A 24,399-nucleotide genomic window follows, 5' to 3' on the forward strand; every position below is an offset into this window, starting at 1 on the left:
CCCAACCTACACCCTTAACCCCACCACTGTAACCCCACTTCACCACCGCAACCCCTAACCTAGTAATAATTAGAAACAAAAACAACCAATAATAATTCGAAACAAAAACAACCCATAATAATTCGAAACAAAAAAAAACCAGAAATAATTCGAAACCAAAAAATCCAGAAATAGATCTTGCAAAAACCAGAAATTTCAAAACAAAAATTTCAAAAAAAAAAACAAAAATAATTAAAATCACGAAACTTACCTCAAAATTTGAAATAAGTTCGAACTTCACCTCAAACTTGGTAAATAAGGCCAATTTCGACCAAGAAAACTGTAGATTTAGAGTTTTCTTGGTTGAAATTGACCTTAAAAACCTTTAAAAATGACAATGGCGGACCTTAACAATGGCGGACCTTAATGACGGCTTCATTTTTGGGCTGGTGGTAGTTGTGGTTGATGAGAGAAAAGAGAAAAGGAGGAGGAGAAGGAGAAGAGATCAGAGGAGGAAGGGGGAGAGAGAATACGGGGAGAACGAAGAAGGAGGAAGGAGAAGATGAGGAGAGGAGAGAGAAAGGGAAAAGCGGCAGAAGAGAGGAGAGAGAAAAGAGAAATGAAAGGGGAGGGGGATTAGGGTTTCCGGGTTTTTTAAAAAAATTAAATTATTATTCCGACGGAAATTCCGTCGGAATGTTTGGGATTTCCGAGGGAATATTCCGTCGGAAAATTCTGACGGGTTTTAATTCCGCCGGAAAATTAATATTCTGACGGATTTTAATTCCGCCGGAAAATTATTATTTCGACGGAAAATTCCGTCGGAAAGCCCATATATTCCAACGGGTTTAAATTCTGTAGGAAATCCGTCGGAATATACGGGGTTTCCGACGGAATATCTTGTCCGTCGGAAGAAGTCCGTCGGTAATAAGCCTATTTCTTGTAGTGTAAAGAGAATTCCATTACTTCAACGTTTTCACAAGAATTTGAAAGAATATGACTATATTCATCACATGTGAACAAACTGGATCTTGAGTAGCTCAAAAGTTCAGTGAAGTATAGAATCAACTTGGCAAGATATCAAAACGTCTAGATTAGATTGAGCGATGTTTGCTTGAGCCAAGAGTGATCATATCAAAGTTATGAAATTGGAATTTCATAATTAGATCCCTAAAGAATATAGTATGTTTTGATGGAGACCTCGATGCCATTTGAAAATGACTCGAATGATGATAGATCACATCCCTTCCTATAAAGTTCTTAAAGGTTTGCACAAATGACTAGTGTTACACTAAGCAAAATTGTCGAAGCTAAGAAAGGACACCATATTTAGTTATGGATAGAAATAGTTTCTAGCGTCTTTTCAAGAATATGTCTAAGGTTCTTAGCCTCAGTAGGAGCTCACTAGCTCAATGGGAGCTAATTGGCTCAGTGGGAGCCAAAATAAAGGCTAAGATAGCTCAAGTGGGACCTAACTGTTTGTTTCACAACGAACTTTTACCCAAAGACAATATTCATGTCTCTTTGTAAGAATTCAAGTGAGACTACGGGCATTACTTCCACAACCTGATTGAGAATATAGTATTTGTTGCTCTAAGTGGTGTCCTTCTGGAAAGTAACACATTTCCAAAATGACAAGTGGGAGGAAAGTGAACTCGGTGACTATCGAGATTAGCAACAAATTTAAACTGAGAATCTTTGAAGACTTTAGAAGGGCTTCATGAGAATGATTGATCAAGAATACTCAAAGGACTTTACAAGTGCCTTAAATGAGAATTCAGTACTCACAAGGACTTTACAAGTGCCTTAAATGAGAATTCAGTACTCACAAACTTTAGAAGTGTTGGAGTAAGATCAATATAATCAAAGGGCTTTAAAAGCACCTTGAAACTTAGTGTTAGATGCAATTACCCCGTATAGGTATAGAATTCACCAAAGGCTTGGATTGAATCCTATAAATTTCTATTAAATAACCTAAGACTTACAAGCATACTATTTGTTTCGGGGTTTTTTGATGTGTCCTGCGGGAGAGTTACAATTCCAAGAATGCCCTTCCGCCGCTTGTACCTGCAAAACCACGAAGACTCCGGTTGGGTGGAGCTCCGCCTCCGAAGATCAAGTCAGTGATGTACAGGAGGAAGATAGTGCGTAAAAGAGTGAAATTACTTCTCGCGTAATGGGAGAATTCCGCAATTAATACTGCTCGGTTTTGGGTGTAAGTGTATTTATGAATGTATTCAATTTTCTGGATTGAGTTGAATGCCCCATTAATGAGGATACTCCCACTATTTATAGTGGGGAGCATTGGTTCCCCATTTAGGGTTCCTAGGACACGTGTCAGCAAGGGATTGGAGCCCTGCTGACCAATAGCAAGGTGCCACATGTCGCTCAGCCATAGGGCCACGTGGCTGGGGTAATTTCACCCCAAACACTATTTACTATTGGATGGTAAGGAATAGTGTCTTGTAAATTAGATTCGAAAAATCCAAAATCCGAATAATGGTTAGAGGCCATAAAACCCGAAAAATACTACATGTTTGAAAATCATGTTTGGAACTTGATTAATTTGCATGAAGGGTAAAGACCCATCAATTGCAAATAAGTTTTTAAGAAGAAAACTAACAAATATGGAAATGTATATGCATACATAGCTAAATTGGTTGAAAAGGATACACTTAATCCACGGCGTTGATTTTAATAAAAACCTATTCACCAATCGGAATGCTTAAGTCTTTTTGTGATTATTCTAGCAAAATTGCGCATATGAAATATGGAAAAATAAATACCAAAACCGCCTTCCTAAAATAGGATTTTGGAAGAGACTATGGAAATAGTCTAAGGGTTTTGTAAATCTAAATAATGCTAGATTTGAAAGCAAGCTCAAGTAATCCAATGTTGGATTAAGGGAAGCATTGTTAGATATTTAGAGTGTTGATGGTTGCGTTCGCGACCATGAAGAAGCGCTCGCGCTTTGGAGGCGCGACCGCGTACCCTACTGGAAAATTCTGACAGTTTAAGGTGGACCGCCCGCTCTTTCAGATGGCGCGCCCGCGCTCCAGTCCGCGCTAAAACCGCGACCCTTGCTGGAAAAAATTGGAATTTTGGAAGAACGAGGAGGAGCGCCCGCGCGCATAGGGTGGCGCGCCCGCGCCCCATGGCAACGCGCTCGCGCATCTGTGGTGGCGCGCCCGCGCCTCTTTGCTCGCGCCCGCGCCTCCTCGCTCGTCTTCGGTTTTTACGGTTATTCCCTTTATATTGTATTTGGGGTCTTTGTTTTCGATATACAGAAAACTTCTTCCTCTCCGAAAATTTTCTTTCTCTACACCATTATTGAAGAACTTTGCAACCTCTTCATTAATTCTCTATCATCTAAGTTTATTGGTTGAGAATTTAACCATCTTATCACACATCTTTGTGCTAAGTGTGTGGTGTTGTCTATTGTATCTCAAAGTGAGTTTCCAACCCAAGCACCGTGGTGGGGGAAATTATCACTTTAGGAAAGTGTATACACGCCTTAGACAAGTATCCGGTAAAGAAGACTCACGTGGTCATTGAATTTCTCATGTTCTTGGTGGTGTTCGGCTTAGAGTGAGGCAAGTTTAAGAAAATTTCACATTAGTGTTATTTTGTTGTAATTTCTGGATTACTTTGTTAATTTAGTTCTTGGTTTGTAATACTACTTGAAGTATTTGGTGTTGTATATTTCATTGCAATTTATACACATTCTAGGGTTTGTTCCACCAATTTTATTTGATTCTTGTTGTGTAGAATCATTGTAAACCCTAACAATCTAAAGTGATAACTGTTTGAACAACATGTCTAGTGTGAAAGAACTTACCACAAACTTTGTCAAACTCAAGAAGTTTGACGGTGTGGAATTTCGACGATGGAAGAAGAAGATGTATTTTCTTCTTACATCGTTGAAGGTTGCCTATGTGATTAGCACTCCTAAACCAGTAGAACATGAGAATGAAACAATGGAGGATGTGCGTGAGAAATCTAAGTGGGATAATGATGACTTTATATGTCGGGGTCATATTCTCAATGGGATGGAGGATGATTTGTTCGATGTGTATTAACATGTCGAGTCTGCTAAGGAGTTATGGGAATCATTGGAGAGTAAGTACATGGCGGAAGATGCCTCAAGCAAGAAATTTCTTGTAAGTATCTTTAATGACTTTAAATTTGTTGATGGTAGATCAATTATGGACCAGTTTAATGAGATACAACGTATTAATAGTAACTTGAAACAACATGGTATCAATGTTGATGAATTGTTTGTTGTTTCGAGTATTATTGATAAGCTGCCCAATAGTTGGAAGGATGTTCAGCATGACTTAAAACACAAAAAGGAGGACATATCTTTGTCCAATTTGGCTACCCATATTCAAATTGAAGAAGGGATAAGGTCCATGGAGAAGGCTAAGGATGGAAATCCTAGTTCTTCCACCATTAATGTGGTGGAGGAAGGCAAATCTAGTGCTTCAACTAGTGGTAAAAGGAAGAAGTTTAATTCCTTTAAGGGCAAGTCCAAGAAACAAAAGGACAACAACAAGTATGCTTGTTGGGAGTGCGGTAAAACTGGACACCGTAAGAAGGACTGCTACATTTTCAAGAAGAAAATGGAGAAATCCAAGGATGGTCAAGCTTCTAAGAGCAATGACCAACCCAACAAAGGTAATTTATTACATGAGGTTGAATTTAATTCCGGTATGGATTTAAATGCAACGGATCCTAACATTTTTATGGTGCAGGATGATGACTCATGGTGGATGGATTCAGGGGCTTCAAGGCATGTATGCAAGGTGAAGCATTGGTTCAAAACCTTTCACAAGTTTGGTGATGGAGAAGAGCTCTTTATAGGAAACAACTCTACCATCATGGTCCAAGGAAGAGGAAAAGTTGAGCTGATGTTTAGTTCGGGCAATAGTATCATCCTTAGGGATGTATTATATGCTCCTAGTATTTCTAGAAATCTTGTATCCGGCCCAACCCTTAATAGACTTGGATTTAGACTAGTTTTTGAAGCAGATAGATGTATTATAACTAAGGGTAGCACTTTTGTTGGACATTGTTATTTGTCTCATGGTTTTTTTTAAACTTTCTTTAAGAGAGAGGTCTATAATGTTGGATGATGTTTGTTTTAATGTTGGTAATGACAATAGTATGAATTTGTTTTCTTTATGGCATTCTAGATTAGGTCATGTGAATTACAATAAGTTGTCTTTCATGTCTAAACTAGAACTGATTCCTCCATGTGATATTGCTCTTGATAAATGTACTACTTGCATGCTTAATAAGATCACTAGAACTCCTTTCAAAAAAGTTGAGAGATGTTCTAAGATCTTAGAATTGGTTCATAGTGATTTGTGTGACTTTTATAGTACTCCTTCTTTGGGAAATAAAATATACATAGTTACGTTTATTGATGATTTTTCAAGATTTTGCTATGTGTATCTTTTATATTCCAAAGATGAAGCCTTGGTTAAATTTGATATTTATAAGAAAGAGGTAGAAGTGCAAGTAGAATCTTTTATTAAGAAATTGAGAACTGACAAGGGAGGAGAGTATTATGATCCTGCTTATTTCCAATCTTTGGGTATTATTCATGAGACTACAGCTGGTTATGCACCACAATCAAATGGTGTAGTGATGAGAGACATTTATGTTACCCTTAGGGGTAGTGTATTGGTCTCTTTTCTCCTGTTTTTCTTAGGTTTTCTACCTCTTTTCTCCTCTTATGACTTCCTTTTCTTTTATGGATGAAAAGTATGCTTATTTGCGCTTGTTTTGATAATCTTTATGCATAATTTTATCATCCCCATGCTCTCGTGATCTTTGCTATCTTTTGCAGGTTCCATGACGGTCCTAAGCACGGTAGGAGGCCCCTTGGCCAAGTATGGAGGCATGGACAAAGACTAGAGGAGCAAAAGGGAAGAAGAGGAAGCAAGAAGAGGAAGTTTAAGAGGAGGTGTGGCCGAACCTTTAAGAGGTTCGGTCGAACCAAGGTGTGGTCAAACTTTTGAAAAGTTTGACCGAACCTCCAAGGCAGTTTCAACCAAGTTTTCAGCATGTTTACAGGAGGGGTCGAACCAGGAAAGTTCGACCAAACAAGGATCAGGGAGGTTCGACCGAACCTACCCTGAGTTCGGCCGAACCTACCCTGAGTCCGACCGAACCTATCCAGAGTTCGGTCGGACCTTTTCCCGTTTCAGCTGACTTTTTGCGGAGCTTCCTAAGCAATTTTGTAAGGGGTATAAATAGTTTTTTTTTGCTCATTAAAGAAAAAAGACGAATTCAGTTTAGAATAGTTTTTAGGTTAGTTTTAGGTTTTTAGAGAGAGAAACTCTCAAAATTTTAGAGAGAGAAAGTGAGGAGCACAATGGTTTTCATGGATTTTGGATAATCAAAGGAGGAATTTGATGATTTGAAGATCTCCATTTTATATCAATGAGAATTTCTTACTCTCTTCTCTCTTTATGCTTTATTAATTGCTTTGTTAATCATGTTTGAGTAGATTTCCTTCTACTAGGTGTTGAGTGAAGCTTTGTTATGGTTAATTGAGTTATTTGAGATAAATTTGATGATAATTGTGTGATTAAATTGATTGAATTGATGATGGCATGTTGTTTGTTTTAGATTGGATTGATCTCCCAAGATAGAAAACTTAATTGCATGTTAGTTCTAGTTTGACAAGGGATTGTGAATTAGAATTTATATATTTGATTGCATTTTGGGTAAATTTCTTCTATGCACCTAGTCAATGAGGGATCTAGGCTAGGAATTTGAGAGATTGCTCTTGATGGTAATCAATTCCCATTTTAATTCTTTCTTTGCATGATTGATTATCAAATCGATTCCCATTAACTTGTTAATTGTTCAAAGTGGATCTTTGCCCCTAGTAGACTTTGTAATATCTTGATCTTTATATGTGTGTTAGTGTAGTTGTAGTGTCCACTATCCATAAACCGACTTCGGCGTAGCTTAAGCATTAGATCGAGAACAATCCAACATTACCGTTCCTTGTGGTTCGACTCCGAACTTACCACTAGACTTGTTTAGGGGTTAGTTTTAGGATTTATAAATTTATTTGATTGAGTGTGGAATGTGCGACCGTTCTAACGCCCGTCAAAATGGCGCCGTTGCCGGGGAACGGTGTCAATGCTTGATTGTTTTTGATTGCTTGAGTCTAGGTCTTTGTGTATACTTTTCTTTTTATTTTATTTTTTTTTAATTTTTGCTTGTTTTTGTAAAAAAAAATGGCAAGTAACTCGTTTCCTCAATATGACAATGAGCCTTTTTGTGAATATTTCAATAGACTTGAGGGATATTTGGATTTTTATTGTTGTAGTCTTTGGGAGGCTTGTGAGATTTGTTATTTTGGTTTGAATGAGCAAACTAGGGATGAAGTTGAATGCATGCATAATGGTGAATTTAGAGCATTATCAATTGATGATGCTTGGGATTTTTATGTTTGGTTTGCTTGGGATGTCTATAATAAGGGTAATCATGATTCTATTATTGATATGCAATGTGTTGATACTTCTAATATTAGCATGAATTCCCATGATTTGTTACATGATCCCTTAAGTGAGCCTAAAACACATGATTTCAACTCTATTTCCTCTTTTGTTCATGATGATGAGGTGCATGCTCAAGTTGATGCTAATGGTGTGTTTCAATATTCTTCATTATTTACCATGCCTTCTTGTGATGTGCTTCGTTCCCTTAATGATGAATCTCATGTGTTTGATTGTGCCCCCACTCCCCAATGTGATGTATATGCTCATGATCTTAATGTTGATTTTTCCAATCTTGGTTGTACTTCTTCTTCTCTTGTTGAGCCTCAACCTTCAATACCTTTTGAATCCCTTATTGCTACTTTTGAATCTCAAATTAGGTGCATTGAGCTTGATAATGAGCTTGGGCCTAGTAAGGAAATGATTCTTAATTCTATGAGAGGTCAATTAGAGATAATGAAAAAGAATGAGGAGCGTCTTGAGGAGGGAAGGAGAAGAAAAGAAGAGTTAGAAAGCCAATTGTCACCCTTGATGCTTGTTTGTGAAAAATCCCAATTTAATGTGTGTGTTGAGGATGATGATGATGATTTTGAGCAACCAAGAGAGTGTGAGGATCCCATTGGTGAGCATATGAGTGATGGTGAAGGAGTTGAGAATGAAGAGAGTGTTGATTTTGAAAATCCTAACCCTTTTTCCCATCTTGATGAGTCTCAAGTGCATGATTGTGATCCTTTTATCCATGAGTATTTGGATTCATTTAAGGTTATGTCTAATGTGTTTATTGAGTGTCAAATGAAAACCCATAGCCTTTTGAGTGAGTTCATTAAGAATGCTTCATGGGAGAGAGACCATTTTGAAATGAATTTGCATCCATTCATGCATGGCTTTGAGATTTTAGGCTTTAAGGAAGTTGAGGGAGTTGTTGTTCATGATTGTAGTGAAGGGGATTATGTAGTTCCTCTTGGAAGTTGGATGTTTGACGGAGATCATGATCATGAGTGTTCTTCTTTTGAGGATTCTATGATTGATTTTCATGCTCAAATTGGTGATTTGAGGAATGGTGGTGAAGAAGAGACCATTTGTAAGACCATTGCTCCTATCCCCTTCTCTCATGTCCCTTTTTCAAGAAATTTCAACCATATCCCCTACACTCCTATATCCCTTCCTTCCTTTGTTAATGAGCCTATTGGGGACCCCCTTGCCTATGAAGATTTTTATGTCCCTCATTCGTCTTCAATTGAGGAAAAGGGTGATTTTGCCACCCAAAAAGATTTTTGTGAAGAGAGTTTGCCTTTCTATTCTTCTTCTTATTTTCTTGAATTTTCTTTTGATTCTTCTTCTTCTTGGAAACTCCCTCTTCACCTTCTTTTGCGTGCACTAATCTTGGTGCATGCCCTTCTTATATCATTTGCTTACTTGTTATCTTATGAGATGTGTAGTAGTGCATTTGACAAGCTCTTGCGATCGTTGCAATATTATTTACTAGAGCGGTCAAGCTTGGACCTTAAGCAAGCCTTTCTCGGGAAGTAACCCGTGTTTTATTGCTTTCATTTTCTTTTCTTTTTAGAATAGATTTTCTCTCATGGAAATGTTTGTGTGCCTTTTTCTAGGTACATAACTTGATATACTTTGGTGCATTGATTTGGATCAAGAATCAAGGAAGTTTGGCACCACAATTGCTATCATATGGAAAACAAGATTCAATTCTTGAGAAGAGTGGCTTTGAAAATTTTAATTGGGTCATTTGCGGGTATATACACCCACCTAAAATCCGGTAATATCCTTCCTTGCTCTTCCTCTAATGATTTGTGACTTGTTGGACATATGTTGGTTGGTTGGATGACTTTCTTTCTTTTCTCCTCCCATGGATTCTTTGGTTTAAAGTTTGAGCATGTTGCCTCATTCAAGCTTGGGGGAGGGTATTCTATCATGTTTGGTGGAATTTTGATTCATATATGCCATGCACATTTGTATATGCATTTCCATTTTCTTTATTTTGAAAATTTCAAAAAAAAAATTTGTTTCTATCAAGGCAAATTTGCAATGTGTTTTCTTTTGTTCTTGCTTTGGACATAATACTTTTGGACTTGTATTCTTGAATGTCTTTCTTCCTAAATTTTAGAGGTGTGCACGGTTTGAGAATGTGTTAGGTTGACCCTAGGATATGGTATGCTAAGGTAGTTGGCTAAGAACTTTGGGACCATGAAGCTCTAGTTCACTTGCTTGTGGTAAGATGGAGTTGCTCTCTATAGTGGGTATGAAATCAAGAGTTAGTTATTGCTATCCCTAGTGATGTATAATTGTTCTAGCCTTCATCATACATTGTTGAGCGGCATATTTGGATCCTTGGCTATTGCATTCTCATATCTAGAACTTGACTTTTAGCTCCCAAGATCGCGACTGAGCCACTTTAGGGGATGACAAAGACATTTCTATTTTTATAGGATTAATTTTCAATTTTGGATTTGGTTTGCATTTGCCCCTCTTGCTAGCCCTTTTGAGCCATATACCTTATTTTCTCTAGCCACAATACAAGCCTTGAAGCCTTGGTTTCACTTTAAATCCTACCTTTAGTTTGTGAAGCAATTTTGTTTTAGAGCTTGTTTTATTGTTTATGGTGCAAGTTTAGAATTATAAGTTCATTTGCAAAGCAAGTATGTGTTGTATATAATTTTTTTTTTTTTTTGCATAAAACCAAATACATTTTGAGAAGAAAAAGCCGTCCAAAGTTAAAAGAGGCAAGGACATTCAAAAAAAAAAAAAAAAAAAAAAAAAAAGGGGTTTTGTTATTGTTGTTCTCCCTAATTTTGTTATTTTGTGTTAAATAAGCTTGGGGGAAAGTTATTTAATAAGCATACTTGGCACTTTTGTTTTGGAATCGTTTGGATCTTGTGGAAGAAGTTCCACCCGTGCTTCACATAGGTTTACCACCAATTTCAAGAGTTCTCCGCACCTTTACTCTCCTAGCTTATATGTTAATACCTTGAAAGTCCTTTTGATCCTAGAGGGTTAAGTCATTCAATGATGGCGGGAAATAGGAATCAAGCCTATAGAGCGAGTTTGCATAGCCAAGATGTCGGGTAACCTTCTCAATGTTTTTAATTTCTTATTTATTTTCCGGTTTCTTCGTGGAATCATGAGAAGCTAACTTGAAAGTGGATTTGAAACTAGTAGAGAGAACGTGGTTTGATTGGTTGAAACAAAAGGTGGAATGTGTTTCCTTTAGTTCTCTATGCTTAGCATATGTTATGTTTCAATCAACCTTGGACATCTTAGAACGTGCATACCTTTATTATTTTAGAAAGATTGACATTCATTAGTGTTTGTTCCATCATAAAAGTCCACTCTAGAACGCTTGTAACTTTTCTCTTACTTCGATTTATTTTATTTTATTTATTTATTGCCTTGCCTTGATTTTTGTCAAGAGTTATGGGTTAAACTCTTAGGACACCCTTACGAGAGCTTACTCGTCCTCTAGAGCGATCTATGGGGTTTAAAGTGCTTGATGCATGCGCTAAATGCATTCGTGATTCCTACGAAAGTGAGTTAGTGTATATTCTTTCTCTTCTAGTTTTATTTTATTTTATTGTTTTTTTTTTTAAAAAAAAAAAAAATATACATCGTTTTCCGTTGTGTTTGTTTTGTTTTGCTCGAGGATGAGCAAAAGTTAAGCTTGGGGGTGTTTGATGAGAGACATTTATGTTACCCTTGGGGTAGTGTATTGGTCTCTTTTCTCCTGTTTTTCTTAGGTTTTCTACCTCTTTTCTCCTCTTATGGCTTCCTTTTCTTTTATGGATGAAAAGTATGCTTATTTGCGCTTGTTTTGATAATCTTTATGCATAATTTTATCATCCCCATGCTCTCGTGATCTTTGCTATCTTTTGCAGGTTCCATGACGGTCCTAAGCACGGTAGGAGGCCCCTTGGCCAAGTATGGAGGCATGGACAAAGACTAGAGGAGCAAAAGGGAAGAAGAGGAAGCAAGAAGAGGAAGTTTAAGAGGAGGTGTGGCCGAACCTTTAAGAGGTTCGGTCGAACCAAGGTGTGGTCAAACTTTTGAAAAGTTCGACCGAACCTCCAAGGCAGTTTCAACCAAGTTTTCAGCATGTTTACAGGAGGGGTCGAACCAGGAAAGTTCGACCAAACAAGGATCAGGGAGGTTCGACCGAACCTACCCTGAGTTCGGCCGAACCTACCCTGAGTCCGACCGAACCTATCCAGAGTTCGGTCGGACCTTTTCCCGTTTCAGCTGACTTTTTGCGGAGCTTCCTAAGCAATTTTGTAAGGGGTATAAATAGTTTTTTTTTGCTCATTAAAGAAAAAAGACGAATTCAGTTTAGAATAGTTTTTAGGTTAGTTTTAGGTTTTTAGAGAGAGAAACTCTCAAAATTTTAGAGAGAGAAAGTGAGGAGCACAATGGTTTTCATGGATTTTGGATAATCAAAGGAGGAATTTGATGATTTGAAGATCTCCATTTTATATCAATGAGCATTTCTTACTCTCTTCTCTCTTTATGCTTTATTAATTGCTTTGTTAATCATGTTTGAGTAGATTTCCTTCTACTAGGTGTTGAGTGAAGCTTTGTTATGGTTAATTGAGTTATTTGAGATAAATTTGATGATAATTGTGTGATTAAATTGATTGAATTGATGATGGCATGTTGTTTGTTTTAGATTGGATTGATCTCCCAAGATAGAAAACTTAATTGCATGTTAGTTCTAGTTTGACAAGGGATTGTGAATTAGAATTTATATATTTGATTGCATTTTGGGTAAATTTCTTCTATGCACCTAGTCAATGAGGGATCTAGGCTAGGAATTTGAGAGATTGCTCTTGATGGTAATCAATTCCCATTTTAATTCTTTCTTTGCATGATTGATTATCAAATCGATTCCCATTAACTTGTTAATTGTTCAAAGTGGATCTTTGCCCCTAGTAGACTTTGTAATATCTTGATCTTTATATGTGTGTTAGTGTAGTTGTAGTGTCCACTATCCATAAACCGACTTCGGCGTAGCTTAAGCATTAGATCGAGAACAATCCAACATTACCGTTCCTTGTGGTTCGACTCCGAACTTACCACTAGACTTGTTTAGGGGTTAGTTTTAGGATTTATAAATTTATTTGATTGAGTGTGGAATGTGCGACCGTTCTAACGCCCGTCATGTAGCTGAAAGGAAGAATAGAACTCTTCAAGAAATGGTTAATTCCATGCTATCTTACTCCGGTTTGAGTGAAGGGTTTTGGGGTGAAGCTATGTTGACGGCTTGTCACATACTTAACCGTGTTCCCATTAAGGGAAAGGATTCCACTCCTTATGAACTTTGGTATAAAAGGAAACCAAACTTGAAGTATCTCAAGGTTTGGGGTTGTAGGGCAGTCGTAAGAGTGCCAGGCAACAAGAAAAGAAAGCTCGGTGAAAGGGGCTTGGAATGAATTTTTATAGGTTATGCTGAGTATAGCAAAACCTACAGGTTCTATGTGATAGAACAAAGTGACTTTATTTCGAAACATTCGATAATTGAGTCAAGAGATGCAATATTTGATGAAAATCAATTTTCATCAATGAGTAGACCTAAGGATCTACAAATAAGTACCAAAGGGAAGGAAATTGTTGATTATAATGATCAACTTGATTCTCATGTAGGTTCATCTAATAATGAGGATGAGACTCCTCATGTTAGAAGAAGTAAAAGACAAAGGAAAATTAGGAATCCTCTAGATGACTTCATAATTTATTTGGTTGAAGGATCTAGGGATGTCCTTAGTTCCACTACTCCATATTGTTTTAATGTGGATAGTGACCCAAAAACTTATAGCGAGGCCATATCTTCCCAAGATAGTGCATTTTGGAAATAAGCTATAAATGATGAGATGGACTCCATCATGGGAAATGACACTTGGGTATTAGAGGATTTACCTCCCGGTTGCAAGTGGATTTTCACTAGGAAAAGGAGACCGGATGGCTCCATAGTGAAATTTAAAGCCAGATTGGTTATCCAAGGCTTTAGGCCAAAGCATGGTGATGATTATTTTGACACCTATGCACCGGTTGAAAGAATCACCTCAATAAGGTTATTAATTGCAATGGCTTTGGTATATAATCTAGTGATTCATCAAATGGATGTCAAAAGGGCATTCCTTTATGGAGATCTAGAGGAAGAAGTGTATATGAAACAACCCGAAAGGTTTGTTTTGGAAGGACAGGAAAATAAGGTGTGCAAATTGGTTAAGTCTTTGTATGGACTTAAACAAGCACCAAAGCAGTGGCATCGGAAGCTTGATGACACGATTTTGTCTTTTGGATTCAAGGTGAATCAAGCTGATAAGTGTATTTATAGCAAATTTGATGACAAAGGTCATGGTGTCATCATTTGTCTATATGTTGATGATATGCTTATTTTTGGTACAAGTCTACAACAAGTAGAATTGACCAATGAATTCTTAACCTCGTCTTTTCAGATAAAGGATTTGGGGGAGGCGGATGTCATTTTGGGCATCAAGATAATTAGGGACAATGGAAGGCTTATATTAAGTCAATCTCATTACATTAAGAAAATGATCAAACGGTTCAATATGTTTGATAAGTGTCCTGTGAACACCCCCATGGAACCCAATGTAAAATTGGTTAAGAATTCGGGGAAAACGGTTTCCCAATTGGAGTATTCAAGGATAATTAGATCCTTGATGTATGCCATGACAAGTACAAGACCGGATATTGCATTAGCTGTGGGAAAACTAAGTAGATTTACTAGTAACCCGGGTGCACAACATTGGTTTGCAGTTCGGAGGGTCTTGAGGTACCTTTAAGGTACATTGGATTATGGTTTGTCTTATAGTGGATTTCATTCGGTTTTAGAAGGATATTCTGATGCAAGTTGAATCACTTACAAAGAAAATGACTCTTCTGTAAGTGGTTGGGTGTTCATGTTTGGGGGAGGTGCCATTTCATGGTCTTCCAAGAAACAAACTTGCATTGTCGATTCCACTATGGCAGCGGAGTTTATAGCTCTTGCCTCAGCTAGTAAGGAAGCTGAGTGGTTGATAAATCTCATGTTAAAGCTGCCTTTATTGCCTAAGCCAATTTCATCGGTGGCTACTCATTGTGATTCGAATTTGGCTTTAATAAAGGCTTATAGTCAAGTGTATAATGGAAAGTCTCGGCATATTTCACTAAGGCATAGCCTAGTGAAAGAGCTTATCAATGATGGGGTCATAAGTCTTGACTATGTTCCTACGAAAATGAATTTGGCGGATTGCCTTAGAAAAGCAATGCCAAGACATTCCATCATATTTGCTTTGACTAGAATGGGTTTATGTCCTATACAACAAAGTTGTGAAACCCAATCTAACGCTTGAAGAAACATCAAGTCTTAGATTCAATGTGGTTGAATCACAATTTTGTTGTTTGTTAGCAATATTTGATGACCCATATTTCTATATTGCTTGTGACGGTAAGGTAGCGTCAATTCAAAGTTCTCAAAGATTTAGAGTTGAGAAGCTCTAAATGAAAGTGTCTTGTCACAAGGACACACATACGTATAAGAGAACCTACCTATATAAGTTCGAAGTTTAGCCGCTTCAAGAAGTCTAGATGGACATATAGACTTTGATGAACTTATGAAATATACAGACACATGGTTGTATAAAAGTGTCAAGTGATGTTAAATTCGAGTTATCTTGTGTGTATTTCACCTTCGGATGATTAGAGATATCCGTGTGATTCAATCCATATGGAAATCATGGGATATGATCATCATTAAGAGTGCTATACTAAGTGTCAATTCAATCCGTAGGGACATTGACATTTATGCATGAGATGAAGCTTAATTGATAGAAGTAGAGAAAGTTTTTAAAGAAACATTCTAAATGGGGGAGGATTGTTAGATATTTAGAGTGTTGATGGTTGTGTTCGCGACCATGAAGAAGTGCTCGAGCTTTAGAGGCGCGACCGCGTAGTAGGCGCGCCTAAACCGCGTACCCTACTGGAAAATTCTGACAGTTTAAGGTGGAGCGCCCGCTCTTTTAGATGGCGCGCCCGCGCCATTGTTAGGCGCGCCCACGCTCTAGTCCGCGCTAAAACCGCGACCCTTGCTGGAAAAATTTGGAATTTTGGAAGAACGAGGAGGAGCGCCCGCGCGAGAAAGTGGCGCGCCCGCGCGCAGGGGGTGGCGTGCCCGCGCCCCATGGCAGCGCGCCCGCGCATCTGTGGTGGCGCGCCCGCGCCTCTTCGCTCGCGCCCGCGCCTCCTCGCTCGTCTTCGGTTTTTACAGTTATTCCCTTTATATTGTATTTGGGGTCTTTGTTTTCGATATACAGAAAACTTCTTCCTCTCCGAAAATTTTCTTTCTCTACACCATTATTGAAGAACTTTGCAACCTCTTCATTAATTCTCTATCATCTAAGTTTATTGGTTGAGAATTTAACCATCTTATCACACATCTTTGTGCTAAGTGTGTGGTGTTGTCTATTGTATCTCAAAGTGAGTTTCCGGTCACAACCCAAGCACCGTGGTGGGGGAAATTATCACTTTAGGAAAGTGTATACACGCCTTAGACAAGTATCCGGTAAAGAAGACTCACGTGGTCATTGAATTTCTCATGTTCTTGGTGGTGTTCGTCTTAGAGTGAGGCAAGTTTAAGAAAATTTCACATTAGTGTTATTTTGTTGTAATTTCTGGATTACTTTGTTAATTTAGTGCTTGGTTTGTAATACTACTTGAAGTATTTGGTGTTGTATATTTCATTGAAATTTATACACATTCTAGGGTTTGTTCCACCAATTTTATTTGATTCTTGTTGTGTAGAATCATTGTAAACCCTAACAAGCATTGCATGTAGGAATTGGAACGTATTTTTTCATAAAGTTAATAAAAGGTTTGGCTTGTTAAAAACATGGAAATTCTTTGAATAAAGAAGTTTAGTGGGAGCAAAAGTCAATTATTTAAAGGTCCAACAAGAAGTTTACGAACTCTATTGTGAAATGACTATCAAATGCTAAATGCTTAGATTTAAAAGTATTTTCGACACTAAGCTAAAGGCGATACTTAGTACATATATATTGGGAATTAAGATCTATTGTATAGACTTAATAAAATGTTTAAACGAGTAAAGGAATTATCGTGTTAAACATGAAGGACTTTGAAAGGCTTTTGACCTCTATGTATAAAACTAAGTAAATGTTTGGAATAAGTATAAGATAGTCTTATACTAAGTCAAACAATAAAGACTCTAAGACTTTCAACCGTATCATATAGCAAACAGTTTAGCAAGACTCGGTGAAACTAGATGAGCTAAAAGTCACATGAATGGGATGAAATTGGGAATATTTTAGCAATTGAATCCATCATGTATGCTACGATATGGAATCGTCACATGACCTGCATGCTTAGAGCATGACAAGTATAAAATACCAATCGACTTGAATCTAAGCACTGGATCGTTTGATTATGATCAAGAACATCCAAATTACTTGGTTAAGTAAAAGGATGAGTTCTTGATACATAGAAACAAATATAATTTGAATATTGATGTTGCGAGCACAACCTTAGAAAGGATCAGATCCTTAACAAGGAAGCCATTTATAAGCACGAGGTTAAAACGCATCGTGGCTTGAGAATGACAACATGAATTTATGTCCATGTATATTGTGCAGAAATTTAAGGTAAATTTCCATAATCACAAATCATTGTGAGCCAGTTGGAGTAAAATCCAAGAAAAGCATCATTAGGAAATTTGCTAAAGTATATGTTGAGAACATTGTTGCCTTAAAGGCAATGATAAGGAAGTTGTTCAATGGATAGTTCGTTGTTGAACTTTGATGATTATAGGTTGTCAAGTTGATGATCTCAAATCATGAAAATGAGTGGGAGCCATCACTTGGACAATAAATCCCAAATCGCATACAATCCATAACATTCTCAAATCTTATCATCTTATTATGAGAGTTTTGATAATGAAGATGCTAAGTTTTGCAAAGTAATCATAACTAAACCTATGCAATAAGTGAATCACAACATTCACAATTTCATAAAAGATATCAAGCATATTACATATGGGTATGATTTCTATAAATGTTTTGTCAAGAGTATTACTCTTAAAACATTTGGGGAAAACCATTTATCATAAGATGAAACGTTGAAAAGTTTCATAGTGGAATAAAATTTTTACTAATAAATTCCACAAACTATTTAATTGTGGTTTAGAATTAAATAATGAGTCCATTTGATTTGAGAATATTCAAAATAGGGTATCAAGGCCATGCCTTGGATAAAGAAACACCTATTAAGTGAGCATTGAATATCAAAATTATCCCTAATCGAGGTCATTTGAAAGTTAGACGACTAATGACCACATAATATTAGTGTTTAGTATGATTTATAACACCGTTTCTTGTGCTACAAGGACAAAATTGTCATTAATCATTTGCACATTTATGAGTTTGGAACTATACCGGATCGACCTATGAGAATACTTTAAGAGATTTAACAATCGTCATAAGTATATCGCTCATTATGGCTATCGGAACCTCTATCCTTGACCATGAGTGTTGTAAGTTCTCTTGTTTGAGTACTAGTCCGTTTTGATGTTTTCAAACGTTTGCCGCAAAAGGGGATTATAACGGCAACACTCAGGCGGCTAGGTCCTCTTAGTAAGGGAAGCTAACAATACAAGACTGGGAATGTCCCCCTATTAACAATAGGGAACATGTATTTGTTGTGTACAAGGCCTCTCGAAAAGTGAGACTGTGAAAATGCATAGTTGTGCTCAGATGGATTTTAGAAATCATCTGCTTATTGACAGTCGAGCTCGGAAATCGAGAAACAGTTCTGGACGTAATAAGGATGACGAAGAATCTTACCTTATAGTTCATGAAGAGACATTAAGTGACATAGGAAATAGGCTATACACTAACAACGCACTTATCCGGAAGGACAAGTGGGAGATTGAAAGGAATGGTGTCCTTCGAACAAGTGTATTATTCCGTTACAGGGTTCGGAATTATTAGAAAGCTAAATATTCAGTGAGGTCAAGTGATCGGAATGCCTAGCTAGAGGCCCCTTCCGATCAGTAATATTAATGTATAATTAATATTACAACTTAATCTTGACTAAACCCTTCAGGTCACATTCAATCGAGTAACCGAACCGAAACGATGAATTAATCCGAAGGATTAAATGAGTCATTAGAGTATTACAAACATAGACGTCGGATTCCGAGCTTAGAGTGTCGGAAACCGAGCGTCGTAAGTCTAGACGATTCTAGGAATCGACGAGACCTAAACTAATCAAACGACATGACATACTAGGCTAGCACAAGGACTTGCTGCACCACTCTAGTGGAGGCAAGGCCAAGCCGCAGTTCAAGCCCTCGCGTAGGCTCAACATGGTGCTGGCTGGGGCATGCGGGGCTGGGCGTGCTATCGCCGCACAAGCCCTTGCACAGGCCGAGCAGCAAGCTAGCCGAGTGACACGGGGTTGTGCGAGCTGGCCAAGCTAGCATGCGTGCTAGCAGCGCTAGCTAGCTAGGCCTCGTTTAGCCACTAGCCGTAAGGGAAGCCTACAAGCGAGCATCGCCCAACATCAAGCTTGCGGGCCTATTGTGCTTGTTGGCCCAGTCGTGAGCTCAAGGGCTGCCCACATGGAACCCTTGTCACCTAAGGCAAAGGGTTGCCACGTGGCGCATGCTTAGAGGGGAGAGCTTTTGCTTGAGGAACAAGGGGACATGTGGTCCTCCCTTATGGTCCTCACCTAACCCCTCCCATGTGTGTGTCAAGTGTTGTTTTATTATTTGTCTTGCTATTTAATTTAATTCAGAATTAAATTAATTGCTTACTTTTCTCACTCTATCATTTCTCCCACATGGAAAGATGATTGAAGTTTTTGGGAGCTTTTGTCTATAAATATCAACTTTAGGAGTTGGGATTAGGCACTTGAGTTGAACTCAATAAGGCATCTCCCAATAGGTGAGAAAACCTTTAAGTTCGTAATACTCTAGTATTATTTTGGTCTAGCCCCGACTAAGCTTCGGGGTAGGGGTCGTTCGGGTCGGGTCTCGAGGGTGAGAGCCGTTGGAGCTTCTGCATTTGCGGAGCTTTACGCTTTCAAGTTCGAGCTCTAAAAGGAACGAAGCACGCATCAAGGGTATGATCGTTTTTCTCTCTCTTTGTTAATTAATTATATGATTGTTAATATGCATGTTTAGTTATAATTTGTGTGCGGATTTTGGGAGGGTTTCATTCCGCCTAGTGTCGGACACTACAAAACCCAACAAAATGAAGGATTTGAGTTGTCGAAAGGAGAAACATGAATGGATGGATAATGGATAAATGTGATGTTGTCAACACATTTAAGCATTGATTGGCAGCTTTATTCATGTATCGATTTTTTACATATTTTTTGAAAACGATTTTTTTTACATATCGATTTTTAACATATTTGAATTTTAGGTTCTTGTGTATGAGAAAGATAAATTATAAATACAAGCTAATAACACTACTAGAAAACACCTTATTTACGACAGAAAAATTCCATCGGTACACCTTATAAATCCGTCGGAAAAGACTGTTTCTGACGGATTTCCGTCGGAACACGTTTTTGGAAATCCCTTTGTAGGAAATTTGGCTTATACCGAGGGATTTTCCGTCGGAAAAGGCCCTACCGATGGAATTTCCGACGAAATACATTCTGTCGGGGCTGGTTTTGACTTTAACCGTAATTCCGTCGCAAATTTCCGGCGGAATTTTCCGTCGGTGTTGAAGTGGATTCCGACGGAATTTTCCGTTGGAAGAGGAATTTTCCGTCGGAAACGACATATTCCGACGAAATTTTCCATCGGAAAATTCAATAAAAAAAATAGCCCCCCACCCACACCCACCTGCCCAGACCACCCACCTCCACCCACACCCACCTGCCCAGACCACCCACACCCACCCACCCCCACCCAGACCACCCCCACCCACACCCACCTGCCCAGATCACCCACACCACCCAACCACCTCCACCTAAACCACATACGCAGCCACCACGCCCACTTAAATCACCGCCACCCAGAATAAAAAAAAACGAAAATTCATAAAACAAAAAAAAAACAAAAAAATGCAAACAGATCTAATACAAAATTTAATATACAAAATCAAAATCCAAAAAAAAAAAACAAAAAACAGATCTAATACTCAAACTCAAAAATTGAATATACAAAATGAAAATCGGCCAAAAAAATCAGAAATTGAAAATAAAAGCCAAAAAAAAAAACCAAATCACAAATAAACCCACGAATTCAATATTAACTCACAATACAAAATAAAAATAAACATACTTTTTAATTTGAAATTTCATCTTTATTGGGTTTAAATGGTCAAACTCGACCATGAAAATTCCAGATATGGAATTTTCAAGGTCGAGTTTGAACAAAAAACCATTATTTTTAAATGAGTGGTGGTGGTGTAGATCTAGGTGCAGTGTTGGTGGTTGTTGTTGATCTCGGTGTTGGCGTTGTCTCGGTGTTGACGATGATCTTGGGTCTTCATTGATGGTTTTATTGATGGTGGCTAGGAGATCGAAGAGGAGAGTGAAAGGGGAGAAGAGATCAAAGAGGAGAGTGAAAGGTTGGAGAAGAGAAGAGGAAAGGAGAGGAATTTAGATTGAGAAGAGGAGAAGAGAATGAAGAGGAACAGAGGAGTAGAGTGAGAATCTGAGAGGAAAGAAGAAGAGAGGAGAGAGAAAGGGAATAGAAGAAAAAAGAGGCGGAAATGAGTTTGTATAATAACCAGTTTTTTAGGTTTGTTTTTTTTATTATTTTATTACATTTCGATGGATTTTATTTCCATTGGAAACTTAATGTTTCGACGGAATAATCCGTCGGAAAGTTCCGACAGATATTAATTCCGTCGAAACGTTTAGTTTCCGGCGGAATATTCCGTCGGAAAGCCCATATATTCCAACGGATTTATATTCCGTAGGAAATCCGTCGTAAATTTCCGACGGAATAAAAATCCGTCGGAAATGGTCTGTCGAAAATCGGCCTATTTCTAGTAGTGTAAATGTACGAGTACACAACATGTATGCACAAAATAACATATATATTTATTAAATATTTTTACTATGATTTTTGTAATAACATTCGAACAAATATATGTTTTTGAATGTAATTTATAATCACATAATCTAATGTCATATCGTTTGAATATCATAAAATAAATTCATAATTTTGTAGTACTGTTATATACTAAGTATATTTTTGATTTCTTTTGGTGTATACCGTTCATTTATATATGTTCATGCAGCTACGGCGGTATCACCCAAAAACATGTCGCCCCTCCTTTCCCCTTCCTCTTGCTTGTGCATGTGGTACCAAAAAGAACTCTTTTCCTCTTTTATTTGATTAATTTTAAATTTTTATCTCGGTTTATAATTATTTTTTACCATGCTTTATATGAGTTTTGAATATATAAATTGAAGTATAATTTTCAATAACAAAGCTCAAATTTATAGACCCTAGGTTGTGAATTTAATTTGTTATGAAGTAGTATTGGAATACAATATTTATATTAAAAAAGGCAAAATTGGCTAGAACAACACAAAATATCACTTGGATGCGCTGAATCGGACGAACTTTAATAGAGCAATGAATAACACAAAATTTTGGGGTTTGGTGCCGTAAATGACATAAATGTTTTCCGGTGCCGGAAATTCCACCAGATAACGACTTCTTTTATCTTTCTTTTATTATTAATCCAAAAATAATCTAATAATAAAAATAATTTTAAGAAAGTAAAAGTAATAAATCTCTATACACATCCCGTCATGATCTTCATATCTTTTTATGAAAAAAGAAAAAAAAAACAAACACACAAAATTCACAATAAATCTAAGAAAGCTAGTCAAAATTAACACAAAAAATAAATCAAAACAAATTAGTTTTGAATTTAAGAAAAAAAAAATTGAAGGATTAACCCTTCTCAATTTCACGACCACTACCTTGAAGTTTGGAGAATAGAATGCTTGGCGCAGTAGGTTTTAAGGCTTGTAAGTCTAGGGGTGGTGGTTTTCGGTGAGAGTGGTTTTGGTGTAGGTGGTTTTGGTCTTCTCAGTGCAAGTGATGATGGTTTTGATGATTTTTGGTGAGAGTGTTAGGGATTTTGGTGGTTTTCGATAGGAGTGGTGATGGTTTTGGTGGTCTTTCGATGGTAGTGGTTAGTTGGTGGTTCGTCGATGGTGTTGGTGGGGTTTTTGGTGGTTTTCGTAGGGAGTGGTGGGGTTTTTCGGTGGTTTCAGTGGGAGTGGTGGGGAATTTGGTGGTTTCGGTGGGGTTTTAGGTTGTTTTCGGTGCGAGAGGGTGGATGGTGTTGGTGGAAGTAAGTTGGCTATGTCTGGTGGTGGAGCTTTAAAAATGGGGAGGGGAATAAGTTGAGGAGAAAGAAACATAATGTTATTATAAATAATGTGGGTAATTAAATCTATTAATCATTACTAAAACAGAATATACTTATATCATTTTGGGCACGTGTCAAGCTATTATTAAAAAATTTCCCTCTAAAACAATATATGATGTCAGCTTTAAGTTAAGGGATTTTTTTTTTAAAGTACATTTTATAGTTTTATTGGGAATAACATGCATCATTAATGAAATGTAATGTATACTACTACTTTTAAATATATTCAACACAACTAATCAACAACAATGGAATAACATTGCATTTGTTTATTTCACACGAGTTGACTCATTTTTATATTATATCACAAATAAATTATGGGAAAAAAATTATTGCTACTGTGCATTGCACGGGCACTAACTAGTAAAATATAATTAAGCTTGGAATGATTAAAAAAAGGAAAATTGGCTTAAAATAATACCAACTATCAACTTTGTGTGCAAATACTACGAACTTTACTATTTGTTATTAGCGGTACCATCTTTTGTACTATATGTGCAAAATAGTATGCCATTCACCGAAAAAGCATCGCGAGGAATATTTCGTCTATAATTATTATTCTGTTTTTTTGTTATTAAATTTATATTTTCTTTTTAAAAGTACAATCCAAATTAATAATACCCCATCCCTTTGTTAGGTTTTTTTTTTAATTTTTTTTTTTAAAATTGTCAATATGTATTTAAATATTATTTTTTTCAAAATACCTGTAGTAATTTTTACTACCACACAATAGTAAATAGGGTATTTAAATGCATTATTATTTTGATATAATTAGTTTCAAAAATTGTTTAAAAAACCCAAAAATTTCCCCACATTATTTTGGTTGGTGAACGTGGGGAAATATAGGATTTTTAAAACTAATTATATCAACATAATAATGCATTTAAATACCCAATATACTATTGTGTGACAGTAGAAATAACTATTGGTATTTTGAAAAAATAAATATTTAAACACATATTGACAATTCAGAAAAAAAAAATAAAAAGAAAGAAGAGGTGGGGCATTATTACTCTGGATTATAAAGGAAATTGTTAACATATACTACCTCCGTTTTTTATTAGTTGACATATTTTAACTTTAGCACTATTCACACACTTCCCTTTGACCAGGGTTTGTGATTTATACGTAATGAAAAATATATTCATGTGTGTCTTGTTAGATTCGTCACAATATATATTTTCAAAGTATCAACTTTTTATAATTTTTGCTTATCGGTAATTAAAGATATTAACGGTTGAATTTGTGCATTGACAAATGTGACTAAAGAAACGTGTCAACTAAAAAGAAACCGAAGAAGTATGTGTTTTGAAAAGAAAAACATAAAATTAATAAAATTATAATAAATATAGACGGAGTATTCCAGCTCGAATTTGTAACCAGAGTACTATTTTGCACACACCGTTGATAGTTGGTATTATTTTAAGCCAACTTTCCTTAAAAAAAGCAAAATCCCTAAACTTTGGCCA

The sequence above is a fragment of the Chenopodium quinoa genome, unplaced genomic scaffold (genome assembly GCF_001683475.1).
Source record: "Chenopodium quinoa cultivar QQ74 unplaced genomic scaffold, ASM168347v1, whole genome shotgun sequence".
NCBI lineage: Eukaryota > Viridiplantae > Streptophyta > Magnoliopsida > Caryophyllales > Amaranthaceae > Chenopodium > Chenopodium quinoa.